Source organism: Rhipicephalus microplus, chromosome 10 (genome assembly GCF_043290135.1).
Source record: "Rhipicephalus microplus isolate Deutch F79 chromosome 10, USDA_Rmic, whole genome shotgun sequence".
Taxonomy (NCBI): domain Eukaryota; kingdom Metazoa; phylum Arthropoda; class Arachnida; order Ixodida; family Ixodidae; genus Rhipicephalus; species Rhipicephalus microplus.
In genome coordinates, this window is record NC_134709.1 from 43,383,220 (window position 1) to 43,402,939 (window position 19,720).

General features: G+C 47.0%; 1 protein-coding gene and 1 long non-coding RNA gene across 3 annotated transcripts in view; both read left to right on the top strand.

Annotated features, from left to right (window-relative positions):
- Positions 1 to 19,720, top strand: part of LOC119180887 (uncharacterized) — a 459,598-nt gene that overhangs the window by 176,722 nt on the left and 263,156 nt on the right. The window lies entirely within an intron of this gene.
- Positions 1,319 to 4,519, top strand: LOC142774703 (uncharacterized). Its single transcript, XR_012886515.1, has 3 exons — positions 1,319 to 1,603; positions 2,579 to 2,657; positions 4,256 to 4,519. It is a non-coding gene; the product is annotated as an uncharacterized LOC142774703 (long non-coding RNA).

Consider the following 19,720-nt stretch of genomic DNA (forward strand, 5'->3'; position numbering starts at 1 on the left):
CAGGCGAAACACCAGCACCCGTAGACCTCGCACTGTCAGCGTTTATAGCACTCAGTTGCTAGATTTAGCGATGAGTCCGATATGTCGGTACCTACATGCGTTTCTTTCTCGGCTTGGGCCGACGTCAAACATGGCACGGCATGTTTGCCAGAGACAGACACGAGGTCAACCGCGGTGGCTTTTGTTATCAGCGAGATTGGCGAACATGGCGCGCTCGGGTTCGCCAAGCTGCACACTTCTTCGTCGTTTAATGCAGCTCTCAGAATCGAATTCTGGCGTTTTTCTAGAACAGCTCCGGGATCTCGTTCATCTGTTGCCGTTGGTAACACAGACGGTATGGCAGGAAAGGTCCCCGCAGCAGCGACGGAATATGAACGACGCACAGGGCAGACGGTGGTAGGGTGGCCATCTCCACACTCTAAGCCAAAAATGGCCAAAATGGGAGCAACGGCTGTTTTTACTCCTTCAGACCGACTGTTACTCTCCGAAAAGACCAAGCGGAACAAGATGGCCGACTTGTTCGAGAATGGGGGAGCAACTGTATTCATCTTAAGTTTGTAAGGGAGCAACGGAAGGAGGAATCGCTGTAAATGCTCTCGTCACGCAACGGTTACTCCCAGGCAGGACACCGCACACAAATATGCATGCCGCCCACATTGATATTCATGGGCTAGATTATTGTTTGTTCTGTGTGCCAAGCTTCACCAAACCAAAACAGTGATTTATTTTAGCATCCGTAGATAATAAGATAGCAGCGCTGGCTGAACACAGAAGGCCTGAGAATACAGTACGGCAAATACCTAACACACGCAGCAGCAGAATGGAGAGTTGGCACGTCAAAGTGGACCGAACGCCGAAACACGTGCAAAACAACAATAAAAAAAGCCTAGACACGCCGTTCGTCCGCGAAGTAAGGGCGTCAAAGTCGATCAAGCACCGAAACACGTGCATAAGGAGCCCCCCGCCCAGATATATCGGAGAAGAAAAAAAAAAAAAAGCGGACCCAGACGCGCTTCTCATAGCCATACACTTAGTAGCACGCTTCACCGTGTAGTTTGAGGGCAGAATGACAAATCTGCGCCATCTGCGCCCGCACGAAAAGTGTGGCGCTAGCGTAGCAAACGATGTAAGTTACAAAGTAATTTTTATTCAGTGTTTATGTTGACTAGCACTAAATAAAAATTACACTCAACATTTTATATTTATTTATAAGTTTTAGTGTACCTCAGTTTTTTTTTATAATTGTATTAGGAAAACACACTGAAATTATTGCGCTGACGCCTGTGCTGCCACTGCTCGACGTTTTTTTTTTCTCGGCGCAACTAGGTTCGCGTTCGCACTACTTACTCATTTTCATATGGTCTGTGGTTGGCGAGCACATGGACGTGCGAACTTGTGAGCTATGTTTTGATCGTGTGTGTGTGTCGCAGATTTGCGTTTCTACTTATTCGTGATGAAGGTTAGTGTATATTTATCTTTATGGAGCGCGAAGTAGTTGTGGATTTTGCTGCTGGGTGGAACAAACACATCGTAAACACGTCTTCAGCTATCTGCAAGCCTGTTCGCTCGTCGGACAAAGGACTGTGCATGCATCAGCGTGCAGGTGAGTGGCATTTCCAGCAACATTTAATGCTCTTACAATACATTGTTGAGTGGTTGCGCTATTGAAAGAGAAATGATTTGCTCTTATTCACCGTATCCATTGCTAGCCGTATCGGACTAAATTACCTCTATTACCGCCTGCATACCCTCTTGCTTCCCCTGTCACCACTGCAGTGCCAGTGTACTTTTGCAGTTAAAAGTTCATTTCCGCAACACTACCTCGCTTGAAAAAAACATTGGGGCGGGGTTGTAGCTGCATTCATACTGACACTTTTCTACCATTGGCTTTATGTAATGTTAACGGCTGAGTGTTGGGGCCTTGGGCCGCATTTTTTAGAGATGTAAAGTGTATGTAAATCAGTAAGTGAACAAATCATTGTCGCATCACTTCACTGGCATAGCCAGGCGGTTGCGCACAGAATTTTTTTAAGCCGGGCGTAGGGAGCCCAAATTGACGACAATATTCGCTTGCCCGGCCTATTCAGATAAGCGGACCCCCCCCCCCCCCCCCGCCTCCCCGCACGCCTAAAAAAAAAATCTGCCCACATCACTGCGTCACTTGCTTCACCTCTGCGCTGAACGTACTATTTTATAAGCGCACCATCAAGCGAGCAGTTTACATATTGACAGAACAATTGGAGCAGGAATGACGCAAATCTTACAGATTTCTTTAGTGATACAAAACCTTAGCAAAACTGAATATTGTAAAAGACAATCATAAATGCTGTATGTTCTCGTTAGCGCTGTCATTATTCTGCATCATGAAATCTTTATGCGCTGTGAAAACTTGGCATGCCGTTGAAGTCACATATCGACGTTAATACCAATCGACGAAAATTTCGACAACCTCAATAACGCCGTTTGGGATTTGCCGCATGCACATAATTAGGCTGATTCCCACTTGGCTGTTCCTAACCTGACTTCACTGCTACCAAATGAAACAATATTTGATGCATGTCTTTTACTTTTTTTTCAGTGATATGACACAAATTTGGTTATACTGCAGATAAAGATGTTCCCAACGATGCTAAAGTACAGAAAGCAAGTGAATTTTCGTAAGTGCAGACTTTTTGTACTACGTATATGAAAGCATCGCTTTTTATGGGCAAACTGTGCATGTGTTGGCCAGAGAATAGTTCATTATGCCACATGGTTACACTGGCACTGACAATTCGACATGGCTCCGCTGGCCTGTGTTTGTGCTCACACTGTTACCGTTAAGATAAAATGATTATGTTTTCATTGCAGGGATTGCTGTTTGTACTAAAAATCCAACTGCCAAGATTTGTTTATGCTGGTACTCCTAAAAGTATGCTTTCCCTATTTACATGGATTTTGGCTTGCACAAAGCATAACACTTGGGCCTAGATTCACAAAGCTGTCCATGCGCAGGCCTTCATAACAGCGTTTCTTGACTTGCCTTTACCCTGTTTTCTGCAGATGTTTCGTGGGTTTAAAAGTGCCACAGCATGTTGACCTCCCACACTCTGAAATATTTGCGTTCAAAGTTCCGCAAGAGTGGGCTTAACTTTCTTGTGCACCTCTTTGCTAGTCCAAGATACTGAAGTGTTATGCTCTTACTAGAGGTGGCAGTGTTTCTAATGTTTGTATTTCCATCACATTGACCAAGTATGCGATCTTGGCTTGACTGGTAGCACATCCTCAACAAATGTCTTCGTGGCACATGTAGAAGGCAGTACAAAATAAATAGGCAGACATTCACACCGAGAGCTAACTTCTAATAATGCTTTTTTTTTTTTTTTGGAAACCATGGTGTGCTTATTCCAATTTGTCTAACAAGCAGTAACCTGTTTGGCTGTGAACCAACAAGACGTTGAACTAATGAAAGCTTCACATCTTGTTGCTCTCAAATATATATGTATTGGCAAGCTATCTGTGACACTGTCAAACAAAGAATCAGAATATCTGTGCATGCCTTAAGATATATTGCTTCGTTTACATATCTCGTGGCTGTGACTCGTCAACCGAGTGAACGAATGCACCCTAGCTTTCTAAATTTAAAGCATTTTTTGAAGGTAGCACGGTCTACATTTATTTGTCTATAGTTTTGTCCAGCCGTTTGCGTCAGGTACAAAGAAATATACTGAAGATTATCATGTAGCCTCTGCAAATGGTTGCTTTCAAGCAGGCTTTGCATGCTTGGCTTGTGCCTACAGGTATTGCACAATTCAAGACGCAGCAGCGTATGATAGAACAGTATAATCGAGAGCAACTATGTGCACGAGCTAAATAAGTATTTTAACATGAGCGGACAGTACGTGTTATTTGCCACACACATGACCTCATTTAGAATGCCCATTGGTGAATGGGCTCATAGAAATGTCACTCAGCTGTGTATAGGAAACAAGTTAACTGTACCTAAGGGTATCTTTAACTGCTACAAATATGCCTTGTTGAGGTGCTGCACATTTTCTTCCAGAATATTGCTGTCTGAGACATCATGTGAAGTGCGTCTACCACATCAGCATTTATATGGCTTGCCAAGTAACGTTTGGCCGAACCTTCTTTTTTTTTCACATTTCGTTTTGCAGTAGACATCCTAGAATGTAAGCGCTGCTGCAGTGTGTGTGACTCATTGTTATGAATTGATTCTGGCATGTTTAACCTCACACTTCTATTTTTTTTCTTGCAGCAATGAGATGCTTCACATATGCCTGCGGTGACGTTCTGCTGCGCTAGCCTGATGGAAACACCAGCTGCGAAACTTGAGTTCGTCAGAATTGGAGAAGTTGCCCTTCTCTCACCAATGATGACACAGACTGCCCTATGCTAGAAATTCAAGATTGTTTTTCCACGGATGACGCAGAAAACCTTTGATGTATTATGGTGTTTGTTTAGTGCTGGCTGTGGTGTGGCGAAGTCTACTTTTACGTGTGGTCACACGTCGCCTCATAAAAAGAACAATAAAGCATTTATTTTCCTTTCAATATTGTCCACTTTTTGTGTTAGAAGCACCCAAGCAGTGCTCTTCCAAGGAGCTCTCGCCATGTGTTAAGCGTGTGACAAGCATACTCGAGATAAATACTCATTTCCCCAAGGAGTAACTGGAAGCATGTGCAGTTGGTTTTCAGAGAGTAACTGCGAACACGTGGGAGGAACGGTAAAGAATAACTGTTGCTCTTAGAAGAGCAACTGGTGGGAGTAATGGTTGGTCGGCAGGGAGCAACTGGTGGGAGTAACTGTTGGTCTGCAGGGAGGAACTGGAGGGAGTAACTGTTCATCCCCCGAAGGAGGAACTGAGAGGAGAGCAACGGTTCCTCCCTCTGCAGTTACTCCTTTTAGGAGAGTAATGGGAGTGGCAATGCAATTGCTCCCTGAAAGGAGCAACCCCTATACCCCTGTTGCTCCGTTTTGGCTTAGAGTGCACAACGTTGGTAGGGGCGGTCACAACCTTTGCTTTCGTGTCCGTGCACACCACAGCGACAGCAGAATGGTGCTGTGCACTGTGCTCGATAATGACCACTAGAGCCACACCGCCGACAAACATGTTGTACACTGCGGTAGTCGAAGGTGACTCGATGGCCAGAAACGCGAAGATAGTTGGGGACGGGATTTGTGGGACTCATTTCCATCCGGACAAAGCCTGTGCCTGTGAGAACTCCGCGTCTTGCGCTCATGAAGCCATCAGTCACACTCAATGCCTTGCCGTATGGGGACAAAGCCTGGACGAGTACCTCGTTGGAGACGAAGGCTGGTAAGAACAGGCAATCGACGTTAGTTACCTGCGGGCTGACAGGAGTATACGCTCGCCACCGATGGTCAGGCAGCCAGCGTCGACGATGAGAGTCATGGAAGCCATGCTCTTGACAGTTACTTAGAAGTTTATGTCTCCCATGTGTTTATGCAGTGTATTTCTGAGAGGCCAACTATTGCGGCCGTCGCGTCGACGACGGTCTCGGGACTAGTCTCCGCAGGGACAACAACGTTGAAGGCGTCCACGACGTTGAAGGCGCTATTGCAAGATGAAGTGGACGTCCCTGGCGTGGAACACGCAGGGACGTCAACGCCATCGCTTTGTCTTTTACTGAGAGAAGTACGTCCGCCGTAACGATGCCCCCAAAGTGACCAGAGCTACGCGGTGTTTGACAACGTCGAAGGCGTTCACGACGTTCAAGACGCCATGGCAAGATGAGGTGGACGTCCCTGGCGTGGAACACGCAGGGACGTTAACAGGATCGCTTTGTCTATTACTGAGAGAAGTACGTCCGCCGTAACGATGCCCCAAAGTGACCAGAGCTACACGGTGTTTGACAACGTCAAAGGCGTTCGCGACGTTTAAGACGCCATGGCAAGATAAGGTGGACGTCCCCGGCATGGAATACGCAGGGACGTCAACGGGATCGCTGTGTCTTCGTCTTTTACTGAGAGAAGTATGTCCGCAGTAACGATGCCCCAAAGTGACCAGATGTGCACGATGTTTAACAAAGTCGGAGGCGTCCACGACGTTGAAAACGCCATGGCAAGATATATTCTTCACTTTTCTTTCTTCACATTTGCATTAAAATTCGGTCTTATAAATTCCTTTATACTTTCCTTGGCATTAGGCCGTCGGCAGGAACCAAACACCTGTTACCTTCGAATATATATATATATATATATATATATATATATATATATATATATATATATATATATATATATATATATATATATATATATATATATATATATATATATATTTGTGTATGTGTGTGTGTTCTCCACAAAATATTGGTTTAACACACAATTACGACGTGACGCATAAAACACATGACGTGACGCAGCACGAAGCTCGTTGACGATCGGTTTAAACCGCGTCTCAACAAACCGTGATAAAGTCAGTCACCGATCACCGAGTTGACGTCACTGCGCCTGGAAAAAGGTTAATCTGGTGTAGGAAGGATGCGCGACCTTGTTTGGGGGGGTGCATAAAAAAAAAGAAAAGTTGAAGCCTGTTGACTGGCCCTTTAAGGCAATACAGTGAGAGTGTTACTAGACCCGGTAACCGCCCCTTTCGTTCGACAGATTTCGCTGAGCAAAGGAAATGGCTTGAGTCCGCAGCATCACTATATCTATTTCATTGTTCTGCCCTCGACGGTATCTCTAGGGGCGACCGCAGAACTCGTATTGGCAGAATCCAGGCCTCCAAGATCATGTACCATTTTGACACTTTTCCGCTAGGGCAGGGGGTCTCAGACTCTCTGCCCCTCAGCTGGCCGGCCGCAGTCTCGGAATTACGGAGTTTTCGAACAGCGCACGCAAACGCTATCCTTAGCGGCCACTGCCACTGCGAATGTGTCTTAACGCCAACCGCTGTTATCACGCGGTTTGTATACGCACAATATATATATATATATATATATATATATATATATATATATATATATATATATATATATATATGGCGTGGGGCTCGGCCCGCGAAGCTCCTTTCGGTGACTGATTAGCATGCGTCAGTGTTTGCGGGGAACAAACGTTGTTCTAAAACCTATATGGCGGCTATACGCAAATGCTACGCCTGTAACGCCCGCTAACATAGCGTACACTATTCCAAAACTCCCTATTGTCGCTCGCGAGGGCCGGGACAGTGAAGAAAAGTTGGACGACGAGGATGGGGGTGGGGGGGTGAATTTGAACAAAATGTCAGCTAACGTTATCATTTGGAGCAATGCATTTCCTACACCTCCTATATTCGGCCATTTGTGGAAATAATTTGACGCCAGGCTTTGAGAAAGATACCGGTACTGATATGTAGCGCTTAACGACTGAAATGTGGACGCCGATCCTGACATGAGCAGATTTTGTCCCGTTGCGTTGTTGCACACAGTTCGCACGCTCAGTTTATATCACGTACTGGGACGGTGCTATGCATTCCCATAGTAAAGTTCCAATGAATCAAAGTCGTTAAACACTTTTTTCTAAACACACCTGATGAATGTATACCATCGAATTGATGTACACGATGAAAGAGTATGTGCACCTACCCATTTACACTATTCTATGTTGGGTCAATTGTCAATTATGTGCGCTTGCTGCTATGTAGATCAGCCGTCCGCTGTTCGCCCTAAGCAAAAGTGTTTGTTTTTCGGAGCGTACAATTGTGAAAATGTGAATGCATCCCTGAACACTCATTTTGTCACGCATAATTTATGCTCTGTACATAGTGTATTTATGTTTTTCTTTACACTAAAGATGCTTGAGACCAGGCACGTCTGTGTTGCTTGTGAGCATACTTGAGCAACTAAAAATCATTATGCGACATTGACCGTCACGTGTGGGCCGCCTTCGAGGCGTGCCGTCTCTGACCCACAAGCCGTGTGCTCGAGAGCTTTGTGTGGATTAGGGCCTGCTAGGCTTAGCATAATCCACTTCGTCGCAGCGTCACACTGCCAACTTTACACTGCATCTCTCGGATGCAGTGGCCGAAAGCCCCGAGAACTTGAAATCATTTTTTTTTGGGGGGGGGGGGGGCAAAAACATTGTAATCAGTTTTGAGCAGTGGCAGGAACAACTTTCCAGCTCGGACCCAGAAGTGCAATTATCGCTTCTGAGTCACGTTACGCTATAGCTGCGCAAGTCGATGGGGCCCTGTACTTGGGGCCCCAAACAACGTGCTCCTGCGTTTACCCCCTTTTCTACCACTTCCCTTGAAAAACTTTTTTTTTCTTATGAACGGAAGTCGCGACACGGGCTTGCTGGTAGGTCATTGGAAACAACTGATTGCTAGAATCACAGGACACATAGACAGATGAAGGCACGGAGCTGCGCTGTGTGTCTTCTCTGTGCCTTTTTCTGTCCATGTGTCGAGTTCGTGCTGCGACCAGCTGCTACGCTACCGCTCCATCTCATCCAATTCCAACTGCCTGCTCCATCTCGCCTCATGTCGTCATACTCTATCTCGCCCTAACTTAATCTTTCTACTCCATGGAGAAAGAAAAAAAAAAGAAAGGAGAGACCATGACGCCACGCAGCCAGCTTTGGTAAGGCAACCCGATTTGAAGCCAGGAGTGTCGGCACAACACGTGACCTTTTGCGTCACGATCACGTAGGCAACGAGAATTGCCGAGAGTTCGGGGTATGGCGCTCCATAGAGTTTCCTACAGTACTTACTAGAGGGAACTCTGGCGCCAGTGTCTATGAGAGCTGCAACACACGGTGCTTCAGCGAGCATGGGAATGATGGGTAGTAGACACATTTGTCTAAACTTCGTACTTCTGGCCTGCTTCTGGCTCCGTGTGTGTTCGTGTGGCTTGGAGCTGTTTTCTTACGAAACAAGTATTAGCGAATGTTCAGCGGTTGCGCTTCACCATTTTATGTTTTTTAGACTTACTTTCCAAATCGGCTAACGAAGTTCAAAAGGGTTCAATCTTTGTTTCAAAACAAAACCTAAACACAGCAATAAACGAAGCCGCAAGTACGATTCGCCGCCCGCAAGTACGAAGACTAGGCAAATGTGTGTACTACCCATCATTCCCATGGTCACTGAACGATCGCAGCGCCTCTAGTTCATCTTGAGAAACTCTATGTGGCGCTCGGTACCTAATCGGAAGGCGCTTTTTCGACGCAGACCGACCGGCTCGTGCAGGCGATTCAAAAACGGCAGTTCGCCGCCGCGAGTTCTAAGACATACGGCACGCTCTGACGTTTTGATGACGTGTTGGGCCGACACGGTCGGCTTTTACCTCGTGTGACGTAATGCTGCCTCCTTTGTTTTTTCTTCCTCTATGTTATAATTATCCCAGCACCGTCTTACTACTCTATCTTCCGGTCGGCGCACTTTCATTCGCTCGTCCTTTACTCGGGTAAAGGACGAGCGCCAGGCGCGTGTCGGTGCTCACACTTGCACAAAAATGGCCTGCACTTCCGCCTTCCGAACTCTGACAAAATCAAGCGCTTCCGCGTTTTAGTTTCGCATTCCAATTTACGCTTGCACTCTCCCACTCTCTTTCGTCCAATGATGGTACTGGAAGGGTGGAGGAGGAGTGGGGGGCGAGCGAACTTGACTTGTACGCGACAGTGGTCCGGTGAAATGATTACAACGGAATTTCACTTGTCCCAAGCGTTTTCCCCTTCGGTACAAGAGAGTCTTCCAGCGCGTGCACACGGCCGTGGCTCCTATTAGAAGTCTCTTAATTGCTAGTGCTCATTTAATACGGGGAGCCGCGCTCGCCTTCCCGCTCGCGAAAAACCATTCGTCCGCGTTGTAGCAATACGGCGGGGAACAACTTTGCAGTCGCACTCATTCTCCTTCCTGCACATTTAACCGGTCTTGATCGACGTTTTATTCAAATTCGCCGCAGCGGTCCCCGGTGGCGGCCGGCCGGGCTAGACGTAGAGGTCCTCTCCGCGAATCGAGCGGCGTTGAAATAACTTTTTCGCGGGACCCGAACGAAGCAGGCGCTGGCTCGTACGTCTGTGCGTCTTTCTCTCTCTAACCGCAGTCAATTTACAGGTCCTACTCTCACCCTCACCGTCCCAGCTTTCCTCCTCGACTCTTTAGAAGAGTGCATCACAGGTATATAGCCCGAGCGTATATACACGACTCTGAAAAACAGAGTAGCAAGGGGGGAGAGAGGGTTATGGTGGCAGCGTTACGTTTATGAACGCGTGTGCGCATCGGCCGCGGCGCTCTCTATTTCTGACGTTGCAGTATTATAAGCCTTTCCCTGCCCGCCCCATGTTACCCCCTTCGTTTGGCGACGGTGGTCCGTGCTTGTGTCACCCGTTTCGCATCGACGTTTTCGTAATTAAGTTGCACGCGCGCTCAAAGTTCTCGCCTCCTGTCTCCCCTTCCCTCCCCCCGTTTTAATTAATGGGTGCAAATTTTAGCTTACGTCGTGCGATGTGCGCGCGCCATATGTACGCGTAAGCATACCGGGGCGGTGTACGTAAAATAGCGAACTGCGTTTGTTCCTGTACAGCTTCCCTCCCTCGGGCCGCTCCTCAATGACTCCGCTCTCCCCTGACGCTCTCGGGTCTCGCGTGAGCTCGCGTTAACTTTGAGACCACTCCCTCCCCCTGTGGTGCGTTCGTGCGTGCGCCTAACACGTGGCGTCGGACAGTTAATGATTCTATCCCCGCATGGACACGGCTTGGCAACTCCGACAGCTCTCTTCCCCGCGTTATTATTCTGCTTCACTTCGAAAGCACCGGCGTAACTTTACCTCGTTTCAATCCGTTTTTTTTTTATCATTAGTCTATTTCTGTTTTCCGGCCGTTTTATCGGTTCTCGCTTGAGTGCTACTGTGAGGTGTACACCGTCCGACGTGTTTTGAGGAAATAACGCGACGGCCTTCCCAATTTCGTTTCGTTCATTCTACTCCCTCTATTGTTTACTTTTTTTTAACAAGTCGGCCGTGAGATGGCGTGACTCGGGGTCGTATACCACGCCGGCGCCTACTATTGCTCCAGCCGGTATCGTCCTCTGCCATGTCTATATCTCTATACAGTGCGGCGCGTTTGCCGCCGGTTCTCGAGTGCGTGCGTTGTATATTCCGCTTTCGTATTTATGAAAAATCGTATATACTTCTGTAATCGTAGCCGCCCTCAACGGCTTTGCCGGTCGCAACGGCGCAAGAACGGGCGAGTGATGATAGCGCGCGCCGCACGCACGAAACCACGCCACACGGTGCGGTCTGTTCGCGGCGGCGAACGACCCACCGAAATGAATGAATCCTCGCAGCCCGTGGTGTAACGACAGCGCCGTTGACAACTTTGATGATGGCGGCGTCGCAGCATGCGTGCCCGCGGTTGCGTGTTTGCGTCGCTTCGATTTTTTTTGAGCCGTTGAAAAGCGAAACGTATAGATGAATGGGAGTGAAAAATGAATAACGAGGCAACGGAGTCTCTGGGTGCAAATTTTGAAGCAGGCGAGCTGCAGATGTCAGCCTATATTCGACAGCGCTTGACGAACTGGTAAGCCATGCCTTCGTCGGCTGGTGTTTGCAAGGACAACTCACATTTCTAGTGACGATTGAATATGAGAACTCTAAGATACTGCTCCGCTGTGGTAAAAAAAATGTCATAGAACGACAGAGGCCTAAAAAGAAAACGACGACGATGACGACGACGATGATGATGATGACAATTATGATGATGATGATGATGACGATGATGATTGGAAAGGTAGAGGTGCACTACTTTTCAGTGGTTAAAACAGCCCTGCAACAGTTTTCAGTGTATTCGTCTTACAGGGGCGTGAGGCAGAACTGTTTTTCCGAAAAAAAAGGGGGAGGGGCTGCACCTCTTTTGCTTCGTGGGGAGCACCTCTATGAAATGGTCGTTTTTCACTCTGTACACCATGGGGGAAACTATAGGCGGGGGGGGGGGGGGGGGGGGGCACGACGCGCCACCTCCTGGCTGCGCCACTGTCGTGTATGGCTTCATTAAAGTAGCTTATTGCCCCAAGAATGGACTGTCGCAAAACTTTTCCTTGAATCCGCCAAGTTCGAGCAGACTTGCAGGGATTTACCGTGCGCTTTAAGCGCTCACTCTGTCTTTTCACGTGAGCGATCGTGCTGAAGGCTACGCCGCTAGGGTGATGATTCTGATGACGAAAGGGCAAGAGTAATACGTCTCTCCGTCAGCGCGCGTCGTGAGCTTGTGCTCTTTGTTTTCATTTTTTTTTCCGTACGCGCGGCTTTCAGTGTGATCGCGAACGCGCACACGGACACGTGGCGGCATCCCGCGGCGTCCACGGTAACTAGGCAGCTCACGACCCTCAAATCTGCCAATGACCGCGGACATTGGATATGCGTGGTGCGGTGACTTCGGTGTACTGGCATCATTTGTCAAGACAAGAGGGAACGGTTTCTAGGCAAATAAGAATTAATCGTAAATTGCAGGCCGCGTGTTTCGCTATAATGCTCGGCTCACGTGTTTCGAAGGCCTCTGCAACCGACTGGCATTGTTTTTGTACCATGCTGAAAAAGTGATTCTGGAACCCTTCACCACAGTAGCGCACTCGAATCACATTTTTGAGTGACTTTGTGCCTGCGAAGAAATTGAGCCATATCTACGGATTATACTTCATCAAATGAGCTTCAGGTTCTCTGTAACGCGCTGATAACGACTGAATACTATGTAGAGTTTTGCAATCCTGTATGAATGAGGAACCAAGAGAAAAGGCAGGGAGCTTAAGCACGGGACAAAACCACCGATATGAGTATGAGGCAGGCTATACTGGAGGCCTCCAAAAATTTCGCAGATCTTTTCGGTTCTTTGATCTGCGCCTAAATCTAAGTGCACGGATGTCCCAGCGTCTGGTCTCCATCGAAATCCGACCGCCGCAGCTATAGGTTCGTACCCGCGACTTTCAGATCAGTAGCCGGGCACCGTAGCCACTTTACCACAATGGATGCTGGGCTTCAATACCAGTGTGTCGGACGAAGACGATGACGTACGAACATACAACACACTCCGTTCACCATATTTGCTTGTCTTACGCGCTGATTTGAGTTCGTACCACTGTCAAACCAATTAGCCGAGTGGTCAACACTTCTACGATTGGAGTTCTTGTATTGCGGTTTCATTTCAAAAAGTGGCTGGCGCCGCTTACGCAGATCGCATTATGTTATAGCTTGTGTTAATGGATAGTTCGCTTCGGCGAATTAAGTGACATGAAGTGCTCCTGATTTGCTTGCATTTCTAGTGCGGACCGCCCCCCCCCCCAAAAGAAAACAAAAACAAAACGAAGTTGCGGCAATATTCTATATTGCTTGGAGGGCCATTGGCTACTGCCAGTACACGAAATATTCGCGCATTTGCGGGCGTGTAGAGTTCAAAGCTGAGCCGCGATCGATGTAACATTTCGTAAAGCAGTTCTATAGTTTCGGATTCCAAGTACATGGAGTGCGGCAATGGAGGCGGCGAGTTCGTCGATGCGGGCCTGAGGCGCGAAATCGCTGTGTCTGCTTGTGGTAAGACAGCGTTGACAGATGGGGAGGTCGCTTCATGTACCTGATCGGCGAGCTCCGCCAGGCGGTCGAGATGAGAATTGCGCCTCGACCTGATGAAACCAAACTTGCGGGTCCTGTGGCCAGAAAGATGGGAGACACAGTTGCACGGCCAAGACGTCCTGCGGACGTGAGGCTTGTTCGGTTGAGGGTGCATTCGAGTCAGTCATTGTCTTCGTCCGAGGTCACCACTTGTAGGCTTATGCCACAGGAGCGAAAGAAAGACACGCCTGAGCGATAACCGATGCCAGCCAGGAACGCGAGCCGTGGCTTCACGTGCCACGGCCTAGCGCCTTCTTTATTTTCTTCTGTCGCCATCGCGCGCTTTCCGGTTTGCGCGCCGCCCGAACGAGGGCGCTACACGACTATAGTGAATCGGCTTTTCTTGGTGGCACTGCAGTAGCTTATCTACCAGTTATGCTTCCGTGAGGATTGATTGCTGCAGATTCTGTTTTAACGTGTTTTAACGCGATGCGGGCGGAAATGTCTTTTCTTTTTCAATAACCTCAGAAATGGTACTGTATGAGGTGGCGACGACACGCTCGTTTACCACAAAGCAAATACAGCTCGCACTTCACAAATACACGTGTCACACAAGGAACACGAAGCACAAAACATGCTTGCTTCGACAATTCTTTTTTTCCCTTTAATAACGCCTCCGCAAGCTTACGGCATTCCGCAGAACTGGTTTCCAGGGAATAGGTGGAACTTGAAACGTTGCTGCCATGACGTCTTCCCCGTTCCTGAAATTGACCGCGGCTCCGCATCGTATCTCGTTTCATGGTGCCCTTTAAGGCACGTGATTCTATGAGTGGAAGTCGTCGCTATATGGTGTGTGACATTCTCACAGTCATTATTAGTACTCATTACATTGTGTCTGGTGTTGCGCATCGCATTATCGCTATGGTTCCTTCTCTCAGTGTTACTTATCTGAAAAGAAAGAAAAAACGATAAGAATGCGTTCCTGTTCGTTCCAGCCGAAGACGCATTTTCCTCGTCTTTTGTTTTGCCATCAATTTTGGCTACCGGCTGCAGTGATTACAATGGATGGTGCCGTGCTTACATATCCGCGCTGGCACTGTCGTTAGCTGTAATTCCGAATTCAGCGTATGCGTACCGCACTCCTTCCCTCCTCTGAGGTGGCCGATATACACAAACTTACAAGCATATATACGCTATATGCAATAACGACCGTAGCGCTCCTAACAAAGGTTTCAGGAGTTAGATTAGGCCTGTTGGGGGCGGGGGGGGGGGGGGGGCTAGTCACTACTGAAATGGAAGATGCAAAAAGAGCCTGAGCGCTAAAATGCGTCTGTAAGATAGCCGAGGAAACGCTTATAGGGCCGTGGGAGCCGAGGCAAAAAGAAAATTAATAAGGGAGGGGAGGAGGTTTCCAGAAATGAAACGAGACCTTGTGCCCGCGTGTGTAAGAAGACGAAAAGGGAAAGGGGGAGGGTTCTTTTGTCGCGAGTGACGGCGAAAAGTGTGGTCCGGAAATGACTTATGTTTATTGTATGCTAATTGGCTGGAAGGGAAAAACCCCGAGTAATGACGATAAAAAAAAGAATATTTAGATATATACGCGAGGCTCGCACGTAGTAGCTCTGGCCTGCCCGACAATTTGCAATTTAAATTTTTCGACTTAACGACCTCCCTGGCTCATTTGCATGCCGACGACGACAGTGCCGCGACGAGCGACAACTTCTTCGGCCCTTTGCTGGTCGTTTCCGCTGGCGTTTATTAATTTTTCATACTTTTTTTCCCTGATGGGACGCGCCGTATCTCTCTTCATTTCCAGATTCATTAACTCTCTTTTTTTTTTTCCCTGGTCGTGAGCTATGTGGTTTTCACTTTTACCCCACAGTTTCCTTGTTTCAAGTTCCAAAACCATCTCTCCGTCTTGGTACAGTATGCGTGCTTGTTGTATTCACAAAGTTAAGGCAAAGAAGTGGATATTATAAGGCGACACTTAGATCTCTTTGTTTAAGAAACCGTTTTTCTTTCTCTAGTCACACTCGCTTCATACTTTAGAGTGCGAGAATGAGGCGCCTCAATATTCCGGGGGTGGTTGCGTTAACACCTTTACTTTCTCTCTTTCTTTTTTTTCTCGGCTGATGAATTTCGCTCGTTACTGGATGACTGTGGCGGCTGAAACAAGGCTTTGTCGCTAACGTCAACGCTGTCTCTCGTCACTTACGAACTTGGGCTTCTCTCTCTCTCTCACACATTTTCTGTGATCTCTACCCGTCCCCCTCTACTACGCGCACACACGCACATACCAGACATATTTTACTTCTTAACGATTCCCCCCCCCCCCCTTTTTTTTTCACTGTTCGTCGACTATATATGTTTCAGACGTTTCTCGCGGGACGTTCGCTAAAAACCGAGTAGGTTTCACTGCGGCTGGATCTTTCATTTGCTGCGCGCTCATTTCTCAGGGCGTGTAAACAGTGAAGGGATCAAGTCCAAGAAAAAGAATCGTGGCGGATACATCAGCGGCAGTTCTATTGCATTCATTGTTATAGACTCATTTCGTTGTTATATCGAGCACAATTTTGTCCAATTTGTTTCCTTCATTCATACAATCATTCTTTATATCTATCTATCTATCTATCTATCTATCTATCTATCTATCTATCTATCTATCTATCTATCTATCTATCTATCTATCTGTCTGTCTGTCTGTCTGTCTATCTATCTATCTATCTATCTATCTATCTATCTATCTATCTATCTATCTATCTATCTATCTATCTATCTGTCTGTCTGTCTGTCTGTCTGTCTGTCTGTCTGTCTGTCTATCTATCTATCTATCTATCTATCTATCTATCTATCTATCTATCTATCTATCTATCTAGCTATCTATCTATCTATCTATCTATCTGTCTATCTGTCTGTCTGTCTGTCTATCTATCTGTCTGTCTGTCTGTCTGTCTATCTATCTATCTATCTATCTATCTATCTATCTATCTATCTATCTATCTATCTATCTATCTATCTATCTATCTATCTATCTATCTATCTATCTATCTATCTATCTATCTATCTATCTGTCTGTCTGTCTGTCTGTCTGTCTGTCTGTCTGTCTGTCTGTCTGTCTGTCTGTCTGTCTGTCTGTCTGTCGGTCGGTCGGTCGGTCGGTCGGTCGGCCGGTCGGCCGGTCCGTCCGTCCGTCCGTCCGTCCGTCCGAGCAATGTTACTGAAGCAAGCTGCAGCGTATATGCGAACGAAAATTAATTTCTCGGCCATCCTTGTCACGTCGTTCCTCGTTATGTAGAAGCCCGCATAAATAGTGTCGCTTCTTTAGTACGTACCATTATTCCATTCGCTTTTCCGTCTTGCACCGACGTTTTTCTTCGCATTAACGGCTGCGATAACGAGATGTTTTTTTATTTTTTTCAAACTCCTGCGAGAAACCGAGCCGCTAGAAGTTCGTGCCAAAGTCAAGCTGCCCAAAAAGAGAGAGAGAAAAAAAAAAGAAGAGTGGGTTGTCTCCTAACGTTTGTGGTTTAGCATGCGAAATGGCGGAGGTCAGAATCTTTTGAGAACTTTCTATAGAAGTACCAAAGCACGGGTCTGCGAGGCTACTGGAGGGCCCGGCTCGTATATTGAAAGAACCTCCCCTCCCCTTCCTCCTGTTCATTCTCCCCCTTTCTATGAGACCAGCGCGATTCTACATACAGCGAGGGAAAAGCCTGCGGCCTTATGTAAATTGGGCGAAAATTTATATATCCGGAGGTCCTAAATGTCCTCGTCGTTCGCCGTGGTGGCGTTGGAAGATGACAAGTTTTTTCGCGCCTAGACTTTCTGGAGGCGCCCTCTATAGCTGCCAGCGGCCGTTCAGGAACAATTTACTACTTTGCGCGACGGCCTTTTCTTTTGTGCTTCAAAAACGTACAAATAGCAAAACTGAGCGAAGGGGATTACGCGGAAGGCGGTCTGCAGCCCCTGGGGCTTGTTTGAACGAGGAACCGCTCCACCTCGCCTTGTGTGCGTCTGCGTTCCGGGATAAGAAATTAGCGTCGTAAAGTTCCGGTCATGGCGTATTTCGCTGCTTTCCTCGTCTATTTTTTTTCTTTTTGAATTTACCGGCCTATATGCAAATCGTGTAGTCGACTTTCGCTCTTTGGCATTTTTGCTGCCGTTTGCCTCTGTTCTGCCTTTGGTGTCACTGCCGCTGTGTGTGTGTGTGTGTGTGTGTGTGTGTGTGTGTGTGTGTGTGTGTGTGTGTGTGTGTGTGTGTGTGTGTGTGTGTGTGTGTGTGAGTGAGTGAGTGAGTGAGTGAGTGAGTGTGTGTGTGTGTGTGTGTGTGTTCCTTGTCTGCGTTGGCGACATAACGTCAAGTTCTATAATTTTTTTCACTGTGCGTCAGTCAAGCTGGCCGTGAAAGATGAGAAAGAACGGGAATTAGCATTAACGAGATATACACAAAACAACGCAACACAAAAGAAGAGTGTGCGCAGTTTTTAGAGAGAACTGACAAATGGAACAGAGGGCATGGCAGGCTGTTGACGTTGTCTGCAATTAACTATGCAAACTCATTCTTTTTTTCCTGAAGTGGAGGTGAAACGTGACTTTGCCACTAAACAGCAAAAAAAAAGCGGGAAGGGGCGTGCAGTAGCCCCTGTGAAGAAGAAATATTTGCTGTTACACCTTGCGAAGGGGCAACGTGAAAAAAGAAAGTGATTCGCGAAACAAACACGGGACGTCTACTTATTGTGTGCCGTGGACTTCCACTAGCGATGGTTGATGGCGTCGATGATTTCACTTTAATCGAGAACGTTTCTTAATTTTATCTATCTACTTTAGTCGTCAAACCGCTTTTGGTAACATAAAATTTTGTACAGCTAGCCTGCTGTTGTATATACATCAGCATTAAAAGGAAGAACGGTGTTTCGCTATTCAAAACCGGTGTTCCTAACTCGGTGAAACTGCTGACTTTATCATATATTTCCCACGAACGGCTTCCTATTTCAATTTTACTTTTGTAAAAAAATTTTTTTCGTCGCTACCACCCTTTTCAAAAGTCACAGTATACCACTTATGCGGTCGCCTAACTGCTCGAAGGTGAAAGAAGAAGAAGAAGAAGAAGAAGAAGAAGAAGAAGAAGAAGAAGAAGAAGAAGAAGAAGAAGAAGAAGAAGAAGAAGAAGAAGAAGAAGAAGAAGAAGAAGAAGAAGAAGAAGAAGAAGAAGAAGAAGAAGAAGAAGAAGAAGAAGAAGAAGATAATTGTCTAAATTTATGGCGCACAATTACTCTGGTGGATTGACCAAGAAACGAAAGCCATCAGAATATTCTCTTTCTTCCTAGTCAATGCACTTATACTGTACATCCTCTCCTGTATCTCACGTGGTTTAGCATTGACTCAGTGATTCGAGGCGCTGCAAGCTTTTTTCATCTTGCCTGGCTTTGCACTGCCTCCGTAATCCGCCCTCCTTTGATAAGGTGATGATGTGTGATGACGTCATGAACACGTCAATGTGACTTCACTAATTTTAGTGATCTGCGACGTCATCGTGACAGAGCATGGTGACGTCTAAGGCTTTCGCCTACGTAATCAGTCTATTTTCGACGTGTGAAATGAATGTTAATATTGACGTATACTTACTTGTCCGCCTCGGTGGATCAGTGGCTAAGGAGTTAGGCTTCCGACTCGAAGGTCGCGAGTTCGATCCTGGCAGCGGCCGTCGCGCTTCGGTGGAGGCGAAATGGTAGACGCTCGTGTACTGTGCGATGTGAATGCACGTTTGTACTGACATCGCACGTTAAAAAAACTCAAGATAGCCAATATTTACGGACTCTCCACTAAGGCGTCTCTCATAATCTTATGGTGGTTACGTAAACGCCGCATATGATTATTATCAACGACATATACTTCTCCTGAAGCTGATGAATAATTTGTGGGGCTTTACTTGCGAAAACCACAATATAATTATGAAGGCCGCTATAGTACAGGGCTCTGCAAATTCCGTCCACCTGAGGTTCTTTAACCTTCACTGACGTGGCACATTGCACGAACCTCTAGAATTTCGCCTCCATCGACATACGACATCGGGGCAATATGCGAAGTCGCACCCGCGACCTTCGGGTCGGCAGCCGATCACCGTGTTCGCTGTACCACCTGGACTTCTCTGAGGCGTACCCCCTAATCTGAAACAAGCCTCG